General features: G+C 40.8%; 1 pseudogene; it reads left to right on the top strand.

Annotated features, from left to right (window-relative positions):
* The first annotated feature begins 3,046 nt into the window (after window positions 1–3,046).
* Window positions 3,047–3,517, top strand: LOC113457886 (annotated as a pseudogene).
* The last annotated feature ends 2,128 nt before the right edge of the window (window positions 3,518–5,645 follow it).

Below are 5,645 nucleotides of genomic sequence, written 5' to 3' on the forward strand. Positions count from 1 at the left end.
TTCTACATGGTATAACAGCCAGACTCTCAAGCCATAGTTAGTACCTGAAGTGCTCACATAGCCTTCCAGACAGGCTGTTACTACCCTAACAAAAATTGCCAGCCTTAATGGTACAGAGGTAGTTGCTGATCTCAGGTCAATCAGGAAGTGAGAGAGGCAGAGACCTGAGTCCTCAGTATACACTTTAATAATATGTCTCCAATGACCTTATTTCCTTTTAAGGCGTCCCATCTCCTAAATGGTTCTCTCCCATCCAAGCTCAAGGCCTTTGGGGGTTTTAAGATCCAAACCAGAAACTGGTAGGAGGAAACAGGAGCCTATGTCTGAGAATCTGTGAGAAGACACAGAACAAACAAGCAAATAGATAAGATTAAAACTGAGGGCTGAGATCAACGTTTATAGAGGATTGTGAAGTTCTATATTTATCCAAAATAAGTAGTTATTATTTCTCAGACTGCCTGGGGATCTTGAAGATTGTTTTGCATACGAGTAATTAAATCACTTTTTAAAATGTTGACTTCAATGGCTTCAGTTGGGAGTTGGTTGTAAAGACGGAGGAAAGGATAATGCTAGAGGGAGGAGGAAATCACTCCAGCCTAATTGGTACTCTGCAGACAGCCCTTGGTTCAGAATCCCTCCAGGTATTTCTGCCAAGTGCCTTTGGCTCCTGCCTGTATAGATAATTCTTCAGAATGCTGGCCGTATTGTCTCTTTAAGGAAATTACTTACAAATAGATATAAACACATTTAACTGCAGAGAAAGCTTTTGTGAATTAGCACCAACCAGCTTAGCACATTAACTCATTGCTATTTTTAAGGCAGACCTCCAGGGAAATCTTTTATTTTTAATTAGGCACAAAAAAAGAAGTGCCCAGAATGATGGCTTCCAGGATTCCCCATAGGAAGCCCGTTTATTTTATCATACTCCCCATCCCTTGCAATTAGCTATAAAACGGTGTTGCTTAACTTATTTGCTTAATAAGAATTCTACTATTTTTAATCACATCCTTCTACCATCATCTTCTCTATGTCCAAATCCTTTGCTTCAGTATGTTTGTGTTAATTTGGTTTGGGAGCAGTGCATTTATAACACAAAACTCCTGTTCACTTGGCATGCTGAAGACCAGGAGCTGCTCCTCTGTGGAGTATGATCAAGGCAGCCGTGGAATCTTGGCTCCTGAAGAGCAGGAGTCTCTGAAGACAGCAATAGTTCAAGAGTTGGGTTCCTTCCTGTGAAGCAACCACCTCTGCTGCCCAGTTTCCAAAATAATGTACACTTTCTTCATTTCCTGAGATTATGACTTGCTTACTTATACTTGAAACCCCTGTGCAGGCTAAACCTAGTCTTCTGCTGGCAGAGAAGGACGAGGACAGTTTTGGAGGCTCAGACTATATGGCTTAGCTTGGAAAGATTTACCCTTGGGTCATTTTATTGACAATTGTTAACATATATTTTTTACATTGAAACTTAAAATAATTTAGTAAACTAAAGAAGTGTGTGTGTGTTTATGTGTGTGTGTGTGTGTGTCTGTGTGTGAAAGAGAGAGAGAGAGCAATTCTGTCAAGAAAAACAGATATACCCAAAAATGTTTGACTAACCTAAGTTTTCTGAGAAATTCAGCTGTGTAGCTAAGAGTTAAAATGTCAGCTAAGCTGGAAAGAGTGAAGTCCGCTGATCCAAGTGATGATCCACAACTAGGGTTGGAAGCAGGGTGTCTATGAATCTTCCAGTGATCACAACATGGTAATGCTGGTGAGAAAATAGACATAGCTTGCACACAGAATTCTATGTTTGGCCTGTCTCCTCCCTCCACATACACATTTGTTTTCTGTGCGGTGAGTATCAAACGCTGATACTCCTCTGTGTAGCCCAGTATCCACAGGATTTTCATATATCGGAGTGTAAAAGTTTTCAAGAGCTACAGAGATTTACAGACGAAAAAATTCGCGCTGTCTCCAATCCTCTCAGTCTAGCTTGCAAGTTGAAACAGGCGCCTTAATCGAGTTGTTCAGGCCTGCCTTCCGATGCTGGGCTCAGGAGTGATCCAGTAACCTGAGTCCCCCAGTTCTCTGGCCATCCCAGGTGGCGGAAAGAAGCCATTTCCTTTCCCTTGGAGGCAATGCTCAGCAACTGGGTAGGACCACATGTTCAAAGGTAGCTTTGCCATCTGCATGGGGGCGGGAGAAGGAGACATGATACAGGCCTGGTAGGAGCCCTTTGAAATGCCAGGACAAGCTGCAGGCTATCTGAACAGGCAACCATCCATGCAACAGCTGGAACCCATTAAGGCTGGCAATTTTTGCTCAAGGGAAAAAAGTGCCTTTACATAGGCAGGGCCAACGACTTGTCTCACACTTGACCATGTTTGTAAAGGGATGCTGAAGGGAATTTAAGGCAAAGGAGGTGAGCCTTTCCCCTAGGGCTCTGCTGCAAACTCCAGCAACCTGCCTATGGAAATAATTAGGTGCTGTGTTGATGGGCTGTCAACAGCACATCACAATGTCCAGGAAAGGTGCAGGCAGTTCTGTGAGAATTCCCTTGAGGAAAAATGGCCATACATGGGAAAGGTATTCAAATAATGTGACTTCCCTCCTGAGCTTGTTGTTATTGGTGGAGCTTGAACACAGGATCTCATGCATGGCAACCATAAGCTGTATCATTGAGTTATACTCCTAAACCACCAAGATTATTGCTTTTAAAATTAACACTGGTAACATAATGTTAATATATCAGTACATTCTTTCTAAGTTTTGTTTAGAAAATTTAATATTTGGGCTGAAGAAATATCACTCAATAAAGTGCTTGCCTTTCAAATACAGGACTAGAGTTGAATCCCCAGAATGTAGATGGAAAATGTAGGGTATGATGCCACATGTTTATAATCCCAGCGCCAAGGAGGGAGGGACAGGTAGATCCTTGACACTCATTGGTCAGCCAGCATAGCCTATTTAGAGAATTACAGGCTAGTGAGTAAATCTCTCATGTCCTCCACAGACACTGTGACCCACACATACTAAATAAATAAAATTTAACTTAAAAGGGGGGGAGGGGGAGGTCTGGAGGCGCCATGTCGGGCCGGGAAGGTGGCAAAAAGAAGCCCCTGAAACAGCCCAAGAAGCAGGCCAAGGAAATGGACGAGGAAGATAAGACTTTCAAGCAGAAACAAAAAGAGGAGCAGAAGAAACTCGAGGAGCTAAAAGCCAAGGCCGCGGGGAAGGGACCTCTGGCCACAGGTTGAATTAAGAAATCTGGCAAAAAGTAAGCTGTTCCTCATATCTGAGACGATGGTGACCCTCTTCCATTCCTATTTAAACATCTGGATTCCCTGCCATAACATCTTTGCCATCTACAGCTAGGATGAAGTGTTATCCTGGAGCCTGTTAAACATCTGGATCCCCTACTATAACATCATTGCCACCTATAGTTAAAATCAAGTGTTATCCTGGAGCCTGTTGTACATTGTAATAAACTTTTGTAAAATAATAATAATAATAATAAAATAAATAATACAAAAAAGGGGGGGAATTGTTGGTGAATTAGGTTGAGGAATTATTATGGAATGGGGAATATCCCTCTATATGCTGTGAATATGTTTTATTACCACTGGTTAATAAAGAGGCTTATTCAGCCAACGACAAGGCAGAATAAATGGAGGTAGAAAATACAAGTAAAGACACCGAGAAAAAGAAGGCAGAGTGAAGGACATGCCACCAGCTGCCAGGAAAACAAGATATGAGGAAACAAGTCACAAGCCCACAAAACTTGTGGTAAAATATAAACTAATAGAAATGGGTTAATTTAAGATGTGCGTTAACTAGGGAAACTCCTGAGCCATCAGCCAAACAGTTTTTAATTAATGTGTTGCTGTGTGATTACTCAGGACTGGGCAGCCAGGAAGCGAAAGTACAGTCTCCATTTATAGTTAGGCATATACCCTGACCTTAGTGGATGATGGTAGAATTGAGAACATTAAGAGTTCCCAGGTAAAGTTAAAAACCACATTTTCCAGTTTCTTTTGATACTGTAGCTTTTTGACCAATTTAGTTCTCTTTTGCTGTTTTACAAATGCAAGGCTTGTTCCCAGACTGAGTTAAGAGGGAAGAGTGAGCAGGGAGCATTCTTTGTAGCAAGTACAGAATGACTTTAGAGCCTAGAGTTTGAAAAACATATTCCCTCAATTATTCCCTCAAGGTGTGGCATTCCTGATGCCCACAGTGCAGCGGCAGCTTCTTCACTGCTAGATTTCAACTTAAGTGGTCTGATCCTGGGTCTGGCAGTTGCCACAGTAGCATCCAGATCCCCAGTTCTCTGACTGTAACGGAGGAAACAGTTTCCTTTGGGTGCTAGGTTATCTCGTTACTTTGAAAATCATTCTCTGAAATCCAGCCTAGAGCCTGTTCTTTTAGCTATTCCAATGATTCCCTGAATTAGATTTCTTTCTACATGAAAGTAGTAGGACACTATCTCCTATAGGCAACCAATTTCTGCTTAGTTCACTGTGGTCTCACTCTTGGTAAGGCTGTAAGGTATCTTTCATGATCATTTGCATTGAAAAATATGTATGGTCCTTTCCCTGTGAACTTCACAGTTGACATTGGTGGCTGGATATTTTTTCCAACTTTTAAACACAGTAAACCCTTCTCAGAATCTGTGAGTTCTACCTTTGTCTTAGAGCAAGGTGGTCAAGACCGCCATTTCTCTGGAGAACCCCACTGAGTAGATGGAGCCGGATTCCAAAATTTTAGAGTGGTGAATTCTTGTTTAAGTCAGTACTCATTACAGTCACCGACAGATATATATGTTGGGAGTCCTTTAAAAAAATCAACTTTCAGCAAATAAAGAAGACCTTGGATTTCTGAATGTTTTCATAGAATCATGAAAAATTCCATTATCACTTTCTGAATCTATGGCCCTTTGAGAGAGGGCTTCTGCTTTGTGAGCACATAAATGGATTCCAAATCATAGGTCGTGTCCTTGTACCACCAAAGGAACTCCTTTAGAAACCAACAACCTAGATCTTTCCTTGAGTGTTAAAGAAGGCAAACATACAGAATTTATAACTTTGGACTTTTATATAACAGAATTTAATAAGAACTACAACAAAATTCTCATTAATTATAATTATTTAGTACTTCGCTAAATAACTTGTGATATTTTTGGAACATAAAAAAACTAATGTTCAGTAGAAACATTACATATAGTTTCAACTTTCACATAAAGGCACAGAGGGATACCATGTGTGGTGAGTCTTGGGTTGAATTCTGGTGCATAACGGCATGATTGTCAACTGCATAACAAATACTGAAGATAAACCAAGTTAGAAGATGAAGAGTTTGTTTTGGATCACATTTGCTGAGGTTTACAGCTACAGCCAGTTGACCCTATTGTTTTATAGCCTGTGGCCATTAGGGAGGGCAAATGATGGAGGGAGGAAGCTGCTTACCTCATGGCAGCCAAGAAACAAAGGAAGAATGAAGGGTCTTAATATCCCCTTCCAAGGTCACCCTTTGTGACCTCACTTCAAGTATTTGATTACCTTTCTCATTCTTCTTTTTTCTTTTTCTTTTTCTTTTTTTTTTTTTGTCTGTGTTTTGATTGGATTTATAGGTTTAGAGGGATGATGGTTGTAAAACTAGTACAATTT

The sequence above is a fragment of the Microtus ochrogaster genome, linkage group LG9, assembly GCF_000317375.1.
Source record: "Microtus ochrogaster isolate Prairie Vole_2 linkage group LG9, MicOch1.0, whole genome shotgun sequence".
Taxonomy (NCBI): domain Eukaryota; kingdom Metazoa; phylum Chordata; class Mammalia; order Rodentia; family Cricetidae; genus Microtus; species Microtus ochrogaster.